Raw genomic sequence first — 12,480 nt, forward strand, 5'->3', positions numbered from 1 at the left:
GCGTTGCACGTATTTACAATGCGCATAGTTTTTGACGCTTCTCTTGTGTAATATCACATTTTGGACCAAATCAACTTGCATAATCACACATGCTACTCTGTTTTTGGTAATGAAGTAATTGATATTATATGTCTGTTTCTTTCACTTAACATTTTCTTATACGTTAATATTATAAAGTGATACAAAGATTGAAAGAAAAAAACAGTTCTGTGGGGTGACTGGTTACGTGATTGAATATGGCTCTGGTTTACTGACATGGAACTAGCATGGTGATGTGGCTACTGCAAAACAAATTTATATTACTTTTGTTTGAAAATGTGAGAAAATTGAATTTTCAATTTCTGAATTTAACTCTTTGATTAAAAAAAAATCCTAGTGCATTATAATGGACTTGCCTTTTTATATTAGTTTTAAAGCAACAGGAAATTACTTTGGATAAATGAATGTGAATACTTATCAGCCCGCTGTAGAATGTAATCTCCACATGAGTTATATTTAACTTGAAATTTAATTCATTATTCTAAATAAATTTTAATTCATTTAATTTATTCAACTAATGTTATTCAGGCATTTAAAATTAACATTTATGTGTACTGTGAAGACATTTAAGTGTCTGTTATTCTGAAGCAGTAAATATAACTAAAAACAACAGCATTTCAGGCCTTTGCAGGTTTTCTGATATAACATCAGGTTGTATATAGCCAGCTGCTGGAATAATTTTTGAAAGGTTTATTAGCACATGATTTATTTGTTACTAGAGGAGACAAATTTAACAAATTTTAGCTGTGTCTGACCGGTCTTCAGCTCCTTATTGTGATGCTTGCCTTGTAGAGGTTTGGGTACATTATTGAGAAAAGCTATAAATAAAGATAGGAATGTATTTGGTAGGGAGTGTGGAGTATTGAAATTATATGAAATACTGTAGTTAATGAACATGCTGGAGTTGAAATGGTGGCAGTAAGTTAACATCAACTTCAAGGTAGTTTTGGACAGGAATTCTTTATTTAGGACAGAAAGGCCTCTACATTCCAGTGGGCATCGAACTGGAGCTGTGGACCTGTTTTTCGGATGGGCTCTTCACATGGTGCTTCACTCCTGTGGTATCTCAGTAAAGCATAGGTAGACCAAAGGGAAAATTCTGCAGCTCTGTTGGGTTCCATGGATGTTTGCTCATTTGTGGGAGTGCAGTGCTGGCCTTATTTGTAAAAACGGATGCTTGGATCTCCTTACTGGAAGCATCATGAAAGGCAACAGAAATCACATGTGATGGAAAAGGAGTAGCCCCGTAAGCTTTGATTTTTTTTTTTAATTTAAAAGTAGCTCTTTTGAATTGAGGTGGACCCATCTGTTGCCATCTGTTAGCTTTCCAGTGCCCTTTACAAAATCCATTGGTGATATTGGTCCTTTCACTCTATGGAGGAGCTGCTATACAATATCCACACAGAGCAATTTAACTTTGTTAATGGAGAAGCCAAGGGCTGTTGGGCATGGGAGTGAACACTCAGTTAATGTGTTGAGAATGGTATAGCAAATTAAATAGTCTTGTTCCTCAGTTTACAAGATACGTGTTGCAAGATGCTCTTTATTGTTAACTGGGAAGAGCATTTTTTTTTTTTTAATTACATGTGACAGCACAGCACATAAGTCTGTATATGATCTGTTTATTCACTGTGGCCTGATGTACAGACCTAAGTTATCTTGGTTACTGACTCTTTTTTAGATGATAAGCCTAAAGCATACATAAATCATAACTTTTTAAATTAAATCATTTAGGTTTATTATGAAAATGTGAGAATTTGAAGATAGGAAATTTATTCCTTTGGTAAATATGTAAAAATCCAAAAAGACATGAGAGCAGCTTTATAAATGAAGGTCTAACTTTGAATAAAGAAGTGAAAATTGAGTTACTTTCATTGTGTAAAGGAGGGGGAAATGCTTTTTAGGTACTGAAATACGATGTACTGATCTTAACTTCTAATTAATTTTTGAGATTGATAACTCAGTAGGTAAATTTTATGAAGCGGGAGCTTGAATTAACAAAAAAAATAGATGTTGCATGTTTCAAGTAGTTCTGTGAATGCTGTCTTCATAATATTTATTCTGAGTTTGTCTTCATCTTGTGTGCCATTTTCAGACTTAAATTTTTGTATTGATAGAACAAACTACTGTCATGCAGTATAACATATTGAAAACTGTTTCTTTTGTGATACAGAGCACTGCTTTTCTGCTTTTTCAGTGCACCAAAGCCCCCTTGTTGTGCTGGCTTTTAAGTTTATACTTGAGTAAAAATAGGCTTTTTAAGAGGTTTGCAGTGATCAGAATCAATCAATTTTTTATCAAGCAAACAAAATAAGTAACTTATCACACTTCAGGAGGGTGCAGAGGGTGCATAGAGCATGAAACTAGGGCATAGAAATAAATATTTTAGTATTCTGCACTTAAGGCATTACATGCTTTTTTTGCTGACAACAATGGAAACAACTTAGAAATGGAGTGAAAGACAGGAGTTTTTCTCTCCTCTGTTAGTTGTCAACAAAAACTTGAATTGACTGAGGAAAGCCATGGTCTGCCAGCTTATTTATCCACCTCACATCTCACCTGTCAGCCAGTTTTGTCACGTTCATTTTATCTTGTTCTCATCTAAGAATTATTATTCTCATAATTTCCTCTTTGACCTAAGGTACGCGTGTGTCAGCTTCCTTTAGAGGAAATAGAGCCCAGAGAACCTGGGAAATCAAATTGTATTTCTTCCTTCTGTCACAGATTCTAGGCAGTCACTGAAGTCCCCAGTTTTTATGTCCTTTCTTTATTTAATGACCATCAACACATACTGAAGGATCTGTTTGAACAAATGGCTATAATTAATATAATTACTGCCTTTCATGTTCCTGGTATAAATCTGTTGCCAGTAATGTATGCAACACTTCCTGCTTCATGTGATAACTTTCATTTGAATTTTCTACCTTGCATTTTCTTCATCTTAGTCCGAATTTGAAATAGGTGTGTGTGTGTGTGTGTGTATATATATATATATATGTACACAAGCATTTTATGGCTTCTTTTCCATCATCCTCTTTTCTGTTGCTGCACAATAATGCAACAGGCATGGAATCAAATAACACCCTTATCACTGGCATTAGGACATCATGCCAATACAACCAGGACCCTTTAACTCTCTGTAAAGAGATTTACTCATATCAGTGTTGTGACTATTGGCATTTTCTGCCAATAATGCTTTCTATTGCTTGCTTCAAGAAGTTTTTCAGGAGAATGTAGAATGCTTTTCATGAAGACAGATCAACAATTATTTCTCTTCAGGTGGAGGAAAAAAAAAAACAACAAACCACCCTCTTCATTCATTCTTGACATTCTGTTTTCCACAATCTAGAAACCATTTATGTAGCTAAGATTAAATTTGGTATTTTAAGAAAATGCTGAGAGTCTGATCAGATCTTCAGTTAGTATGTACTACTAAAAACCAACCAACCAAACAAAAAAACAACAAAGCAGTATGGTTTATGGGTCTGGTCCAATCTGTTTTTTATAGTTCATTCTCTCTTCTAATCGGGAAGACAGCTTTGCTTCAAAATCTCCTTTGATAAGAATTTCTAATTATCAGAAAATTGAATTATTGAATGAAATCATGTTTGCTATATAATTATCTAGATTAATAATCTAACCACTGTGGCTGCATGGAATGCTTGTGTCAGAGAGAAGGCTGGAAAATGGATTTTCTTATTACTGTATCTGAGTGTTTGGAAGTGTGGACAGCTGCAGAAAACTCAGTTTTTATGGCTGATTTAAATAAAGTCTCTGGTTTCCAAGGAGAAGTAACTGCTGTGCTGGTAGCTAAGGCCGTTGTAGTATTTTGGAACTCTAAGAAGTTAAAAATACAAAAATAGATGTCATTGCAACCTTTTGGTCTAAGAAATGTAGCACAAAATAGCACTGCTGGGGAAATGTGATTGTCCAAACTACTACTGAAAATTACAAGCAACTAAATCTTTATTTTGAATAAAAATCTCAACAACATCCTCTGCCTCTCCAGTTTTGTTGGAGAAGCACTGCATCATCTGTTTTATGCTTGTGGCTGTGTAGCAAATAAATGTTAGATCTGCAAATATGGAAAGTGTAATTGTATTAAGATCATTCATTTAAAATTAAATATTGAAGTGCTGTTTGAACCCACTACTCTGGTAATGACTGAAGCCTGGAATCGAGTGGTCATTTCTTCTAATGAAGTGCAGGCAGTGGTACCTTGTTGTTTTTTCCATCCTCTTCTGTAAAAATGGTATATTTCTAACACATAAACACCTTCCTGAAAATGCAGGACTGACTTTCTCCATGGACTTCATCTTCCTAATTGCTAGCACTTGAAAAATGGAATATCAAATAAAATCAAATGACCTTATAAAGCAAAATCTACTGCTGCAGCAAAACAGCTAATCTTTATCATTGATACGAGCATAGTATCTCCAGTGCAGCTGAGAATGAGCTGAAGTAGTAGTAAAAGAGACATAAACATGTTTTTTGCAAACTTAGTTATTCTCATTTAATGCCATGACTTTTTTTTTTTTGCCTTAAGCACAAAAAAGAATCAAAGTCTGGTTTGGGGTTTGCACAAAGACACATGGTACCATGTGGCATGGAGATCTTGGATGCTTTCAATTCAACTAGATACCCTTGTTCTGTAGTTTGTTGTTAAACCTCAGTATAAACCAGTAGAGTTAAGCGTTGATCTTAGTGCACTCATCTTCAGGCTAGACTGCAAAAGATAGTGACACAGATCACAAGTCCCCTTTGTCCCTGCTGGATATGAGAGAAAAGGGATTTTACCAGGGCTTGGTGATTTCCGAAAAAACAAGTCACGGTCTAAGAGACATGTACAACTGTTTGTAGGAAGGAATATGTATATGGTTGTAAGGTGGTGGAAGAACATAGGAAAACATAGCAACAGCAACATCTACTGATAGATAGATCCTTGTTCCAGCTTCTGAAGTCTTAAAGGTGTTCTCTCTCCCTTTTATGATTAAAAGTTTCCAGAATTTGTGACTTTTTTTTTCATTTCCTCGATCAACCTTGTAAACTTAGATGCAAATTGATAGTATTTGAGGTAGTTTCTATTCCTGTCACCAGTTCAAAGAACTGATTTCTGTTAGCCATTATTTTTGACTGCATATAAAAGCTGTGATTTTGTTTGGAATATTCTTTATCACCCTTGGTATTCAGAATCATAAAATATTTCCCCAAACATTGTGAAAAGATTAAAAATCAATTTAAGTGCTGAATTATGCATGGTTTTCAACCTGACAGTATTTTGGAGTGTTTTTGTTTGTTTTCCCAGCTTTTTTCGCTAGGAGAAAATAATCTTTACTATTTTCCTGTTTAAAGTAACACGGCAATTCATTCATTCTATTATGATGTCTATGATGCCCAGTTTTTTTTTCATTTTTTTTCCAAATCGGATGTTTTTATTCATGGCTAAGTTTTGGGACTTCTTAAGCATTAGAATTAAATGAGTTCCATTTAAATTGAACTTGAACTGTAGAAGTTCTTGGCCTTAGCTCTTTGTATGACTGTTTGCTTATAAAATGTTTACAGAAAGTATTCCTTAAATATGCATATTCACTCTTTTTATAAATCTGACACAGCAGTTTTGTTGGTATTACTGGCTCATAATTTTAGCTTTACTAATCGAATATGCTAAGCATACGCAGGCAGATTTACAAATAAACATATTTATGTCAGAAGGTGTATATTTGCAGATCTTGACTACTTAGGGTAGTTCTGAACATCCACATGTTTTAATTAAGTAATCAATATCACAGTACTTGTATATAAGTAAATGTGTGAGGTATGTGAAAATGTAATAAGCTCTATATATCTAGTTTGTCAGTAGTAAGTGCCTGTCAGTATGAAATAAGGGCAGCTGTGCCTCCTTTTAAGACATAACAGCTGTAGTATTGACTTTAACGTACTTGAAATGTTTTACTAATTTTTACAATATACTAATATTTACAAAAATATTCTGATTCCTTTCCTTTCTGTTGACTGTGGCATGGGTATATCTGGCAGTTTGGATTCTTCTCAGGTACATCCAGCTTAATCTGTGAAGACAAGAAATGTGAAAATGAGAAAGATCAAAAGATGAGAAAGCTTTCAAAATTATCAGTATTCAGAGGGAGACCTCTGGCAGAACAAAACATTGGTGTGACATACTCTTAGTGTCCTGTGTAACTGAGCATATCAGCTTCACTGGGATGATTTTTGAAGTGGCAGAATTTCAAAATGTCTTCATTTTAGTCTTTAGCTGTGGAAACTGCTCGGTGTCCAACTTGAGCTGTGCCCTGTTTGTGCAGATGTGTGTATTTTGCACCTCTTCTCACAGAAGAGGAGCCAGAAACAAAGAATTTGTGCCTTTGGAATGAAAGATTTGTAAATGGTAGATGTTACAGAAAGATAAAGTAGAAAAGAAACTTAAATAGGAGGGAAGTATCAAGCAAAAAAAAAAAAAAAAAAAAAGGAAAAAAATGATTAGGCGAAAAGTCGAGTTGCAAAAACCACTGGATTTCCTTACTCTGCAGTAAAGCGAAATCAAGATGAAGGCCTAGGAAGCAACTGGTTCACTACCCAGTCAAATTATGGTTTGTTTCTTTCCTAAATCTGAGGTGCCACTTTATCTCCACTATTTTATTTTATTTTATTTTATTTTATTTTATTTTATTTTATTTTATTTTATTTTATTTTATTTTATTTTATTTTATTTTATTTTATTTTATTTTATTTTATTTTATTTTTTTATTATTATTATTATTTTATTTTATTTTTTATTTTTTATTTTTTATTTTTTTATTTTTTTTATTTTTTATTTTATTTTTTATTTTATTTTATCTTCTAGTAGATGTCTTTGAATCACAGAATTGTAGGGATTGGAAGGGACCTTTAGAGATCACTGAGTCTAACCTTGCAGGTTCCTTGCAGCAGATCACACAGGAAGGCATCCAGGCAGTCTTGAATATCTCCAGAGAAGAATTAACAGCTGAAATGAGCATTAACATCATAAAATAATTACAGATATCTTTTTTCATTTCCTAAAATTTTTAACAGAACAGCACTATGAAATATATATTGCCCTTAATGAATAACAAAAAAAAGTCAGCCTACTCAAGGTAAATAAGAGTACTGAAGATTCTAAGTATTTGAATCATATTAGGTTATATTTATTGGCAGAATCTATAAACTGGCCACGTAGATATCAGTAAACTTCATATTTTCAAAGAAAAAAGTGATCTTAGCCATGTTTTAGGATGAAAATGACAAAGTTTTATGGATTTAAATGAAACTTCACCTTTTTTTTAAATTGAATGATTTTGTAGGATAGCCAGGTCTCTGAGTGACTTACAGCTTCTGTTGACTTTCAGGAGGAATTTTGCTCCTGAGGAAGAGCATGTTTTAAAAAATTAGGTCCATGTTCCTGTATAACTTCAAAAATCTCAGCCTTTGTCTTTATAACAGTTTATTTCTACCAATGGAATATTGGAAAAGCATCAAATGGAAAAGTTCCCATATCAAACCACAAGAGCAAATCCAAGTTTAACTAAGGCTACAAAAGGTTCGCCAGATCTTTTGAAGTGATGTTATATGAGCTCTGCTGTATCTTACATTTTTTCTCCATTTCTTCATCAGTTAAAAGATCTATGAGTTATGTTGCTTTAAACAAACAGAAATATGGCAATGTCTACTTTGAGTTGTGAGTGCAGGGAAGCCAGGAATCTTCAGCTAGGTACTGCAGAATTCTGTTTCACACACCCTATGATATCTTTGTTTTTTGTTTTTTTGTTTTTTGCCTTCAAAATAGGAGAAAAATCTAAAACAAGTGAAATGTTTGTGTGGTCTGATCCCTACTGTGCAGCTGCCACAATCCTGAGTGCATTAATTTAGATGGGTAGAATCTGGAAAGGCCAAGTTTGGGGCATGTGTTCAGCATGGTGTTATTCCTCTCTAAATGATTTAGAGCAAAGGTTAAAATAAAATCAATATTTTCTCCTGTTAACTTTTCCATTTTAATTGGAAGCGTATGTTAGCCTGTATTTGTTCGACCAGGGGAGGGATATAAATCTGATTCAGTGTTGGACTGAAAGAGAGCAATCACAAAAGTACTGGTAACAGCTCTAGATTGATTAATTTCTCTGCAGTTTCCTTGGCTGATGGTGCCTGTCAGATCATAAGCCCTGCCACAGTCACTTTCTGCCTTATCAGCTCTCTGAATTTAAATATGTACCAGAGAATCTCATGAGAATCTCAGAGAAGCTCATGGATATATTGAAGACTTGCTACATGAAGGAGATAGGGGGGGGTCTCATGATACTAAGTTACTGTAGTACTGTATTGGAGAATTGGAGCATTCTTGTATCTCCTAGAACACGTGGAAATGATGACCATTGACAAAAAAGCTGCATAACTTCTACTGCTACATGGCAAAGGGTTCAGACACAAGGTTAAACCCCAGCAGTTCATGATATTTTATTCAAGTTCTGAGATTTCTTGTATATGTTGGTGAGTTAGTAACTGATTTACCTGCCGAATTTTTCGTGCTGCTTTTAAGAAACTGTTTTGCTGACTTTTAACACTGAGGTATTTTTTGCTTTGTTTTGTTTTTCAGTAAAAAATTAAGACACTGAACCATTTAAGTAGGAAATTTTTTCATCTTTCACAGAACTTTGAGCACCAATTTCTCTGATGTAGTAAATAACATTTTTGAAGGGTTGCTGACGTTGTCTTATTAACTATTCCATATATTAATTCAGGCAGTTACAAAGGAGAAAAAGGAAAAGATATCTGGTCTTTATATCAGATTTGTGAGGAAGAAAATATCTGTAATGAGCAGTAGACAGAAGTATGCTTAGCTCCATCAGAGGCAGAGCCATGTTCATACCTGCCAAGAACTGAATGCTCCGTGGGCACCTTGCTGGAAAACAGCTGCTTTTCTCTGCTGCTTTACTTGTTCCCTGAAGGACACTCTATGTATTTTAGAGGTCTTTATTCCACTTTGTATTCAAGTTAGATTCATTTAGGCCCTGGGTACAAAGAAGGCAAAGGCAGGAATTTACCCAGCTTTCTTTAAAATGTAATTTAATATAGAGCTCTGTGGTGAGAGGTAGATGTTATAGCTGTATAAAAATCTGTGAATGTTCTGAGAATTTGTTGTTGAAGTGTGGCAGAATGCATCACATCCCAAACAATACCAAGTAACCAAATAAATCACAGGCTGTGTGTAAAAGAGCAAGCAAATGTAAAAAAAACAAAAAAAAAAAAACCAAAAACCAAAAGACAAAACACAAAACTCCATCCAAATTACACTTTTCACTTAGATAGAAATAACCCTGCCTTGGCCAGCAACCCCCAGTCCTGCTTAGAAATGCCCAATTGTACACCAATTTCAGCTGTGTTTAGTTGTGTTGCTTTGATGACAAAATGCATCATAGCTGTGACCACCTTACATTTTCCTTCTTACCCAGCAAATTTAATTGAGTGATAAGTTAAAAAGCATTTATGAATCTGCTTAGAAGTATTTTTCAAAAAGCCTGAAGAAAGTCATCGGTATTTCTATGTATGCTGCAGTTCTGAGGAAAAAAAAAAAACAAAAAAAAAACACAAAAAAAAACACACCACCAGAAATAGTTTGTCTTCTGGATGGAAGCAGTTAAATATACTTGACTCTTTCCAAAGTAAAGCAATGATATGCTAGGCACCAGCATTTAAGAAGTACAAAATGGATTTAGTCCTTTCTGATAGCTGTTAGGTACTTATGGCAAATTGTAAATTCTTTCTTATTTGGCTGTAAATGTTCACGTTCATGAATTATATTGCCCTCTGTTTAGCAAAATGGGTTGAAATCCATGCCTTTGTTTCCAGAGGATTTAATGCTGAGGAGTCATGTTTTTCCAATTTATTCACCTAGCTTACGGCACCATTGCTTCACCCCGATAGTAATGAACCATTCATAGAAGCTTTAATTTAAGCTCCCATCCATGCCTTAGAAGTTCTCTGCAGCTGGTGCACCCCAGCATGCCCATGGTGGGATTACTATGGGGCCAGTCCCCAGCTGCAGCCTGTTGCCAGCTGGAGCAAAGAGTGAAGTTGCAGTATGTAGCTGGGGGCTGGCGTGCCTCTGAGGGCAGGATTTTGCAAAGTATCAGTGCTCAATTTCGGTTAATTTGGGGGAAGGAGGGATGATGACACAAAATGGCAGGGTAGGATCTCTGTTTTCTGAAGAACCATTACTGGTGGGTTTGCTGTTTAGCATTTGCAAATGAAACAAACAGGTCATTTATGCTAAATGGACTTTTCTTAGTATTTCATCCTACGTGCTGCCTGGAATATGACTGCTTCTGTGTTTGCCGGTGTTCATATTTGTAGGGGGGTAGAAATAAACAGTTACCCCTAAACCTGTTTGTGCTGGAGAAGCTTCTAGATGCAGCAGAATCAGATGCTAATAAGTGTCAGGTGGGTGTTTGTAGCTAGCCCTAACAAGTCCAGCTGTGCTTGCTGGGGTCTCATTGTCCTCGCAGTGCTTAGCTGCTCCCAGTGGTGTTTGAGCCTGGTGTTCAGTGTGCCGTGTTCAGATCGGGTGAGTCCTTATGTGTTTTCTTTAGTCTTCTTTCTCTTAAGATATGTACGTGTGTAGGAGGAGAGTGGGAAAGTGGGGAGCGCAGCCTCAGATCTTTGAGTGCAAGGCACGTGCTGCCTCACAGCACCTGAGATGGGACCTCAATGTTTCCATTTTCTGAGCTCTAGAGTATCTTGCACTTGGCTTTGTGTGTGCTGCTCATGGCTCTTTTGCCTGGTTGGGCTGGGAGTGTGCTGGGATGAGAGGCAGGAGGGCTGCCTGTGCCTATCTGCAGGAGCCATTAAATGAAGAGCTGTGGTAGCTCAGTGTGAAATTAAAAATCGGGATAGATGTTAGACCTCAACATTTCCACTAAATGTGTTGTCTTTCTAGATTGTTTTTGCATTAAAATGCAGAAGAAAAATGGGCCTACTACTTTATCTCAGTAGCATTAAGAAAGTGTGAGGGAAAGCTACCATTGCATTTCAGAGAGCTTTAAATAAACATAATTATTCTATTGCCATTTTAAAGACAAGAGAAGACCACTAATTAAAAAATGAGAAGCTAATGAGTAGTAATGCACTCTGTACAAATAAAGTCAAATGGTAGAAGTGTGGAAGTTTTTGTTTTTATTTCCTTTCTGGTTGACTTTTCTCAGCAATGTAATGTGTGTTACGTTGGTGGATTTTTACGTTTTCTTTGTTTAAATAAACCTTGTGTTAAGGTTAGTGAAACAGAGAGAAGGGAAACAAACAGCTGTGACAGTAATGTTTCATTGGCTATAAGAGAGTTTGATCTTTAATGTCTCCTGGTTGTTTTTTGTTGTTTTTTTTACTTTTGCATCAGTTTCCTAAAGCTGTTATTAAAGTGGATGTGCTTTATCTAAACCTTTGAATTGCTTCAAGTGAAAATATGTTATAACTTTGCAGTTTCTGTAAGCTTTTGTTCATCTTACCAGCCCATAGGTTATGGATGAACTTACTTAAAGGAGAAAAGCTGTGTGGTAGATTTAAAATACTTTCATGTTTAATTGGAGGAGGGAGAACTGTTTAAAATGGTCATAAAATTTCTAATGTAATTTGCAGCCAATTTATTACATTGATTTAGGCAACAACGGAAGCATAGGTTTAACCTTGTAGGGTGCAAAGTAACTGGTCTCCACACTGGGGGGGCAAACGAGAAGTCTGTTGTTAATACTGGCATATTTGGCTGTTACAGCTACCCACACAAACTCTTGGTAGTTTCGTATGGCCTGAATTTTGGTTCCTTTTTAATACAAATAATATGGAACAATACGAGTGTTGTGAAATAATTACCTTCCAGTAAAGGAGGAGATACACTGGAGTGATAATTCTTGCACTCTTAGTGGATGTATGCGTCGGCTTTGTGGGGTTACTACAGTTATTTGTGAAGAATTTGTTCTACAAGACTTTGACCTGGTTTATATTTTCCTTCCCCTCTCATCAAATGAATTCAAAGCTAGCAGATACATGTGTGTAAGACAATAAAGTTTTTGTGGTTTTTTGATCAATAGGACCCAAGTTCAAATGTGTTTCATAGTATGAACGCCTTAATGTTTTTTCTCAATACTTTCTAACCTGTTCTGATAAGTAAATACCAGTCTTTCCTCTATATTAAAAAAAGGAAGTAAGTAGACAGAAATTTAGTATCAAAGATTGCAGTGTAAGACTTCTCCCGGTCACAAACTGTGGCATTTGTTGCTTATTTGGCCACATTATGCTCCCAGACTTACTGTTCTGTTCTTCAACTACATGACTGCATCTGACATTTTGTTTCTGCATTTCTTAACACTGTACTTCAGTGATGGAAGTTCTTGCTACTCTGCACTTGGGCATTCCTTTTGACTGTTT

General features: G+C 35.5%; 1 protein-coding gene across 4 annotated transcripts in view; it reads left to right on the forward strand.

The window, feature by feature from the left end:
• The window catches only part of CLSTN2 (calsyntenin 2), a 486,477-nt gene that overhangs the window by 328,887 nt on the left and 145,110 nt on the right, over positions 1 to 12,480 (forward strand). Inside the window, exon 1 of one of the 4 annotated variants that reach the window (XM_090147203.1) lies at positions 9,957 to 10,630. The exons of the other annotated variants lie outside the window; for them this stretch is intronic. The gene's annotated coding sequence lies outside the window, so the exon portion shown is untranslated. Of the gene's footprint in view, positions 1 to 9,956; positions 10,631 to 12,480 lie in introns of those variants that run through there. 4 annotated transcript variants of the gene reach the window in all.

Source organism: Phasianus colchicus, chromosome 10 (assembly GCF_987193195.1).
Source record: "Phasianus colchicus chromosome 10, bPhaCol1.hap1.1, whole genome shotgun sequence".
Classification (NCBI taxonomy): Eukaryota; Metazoa; Chordata; class Aves; order Galliformes; family Phasianidae; genus Phasianus; species Phasianus colchicus.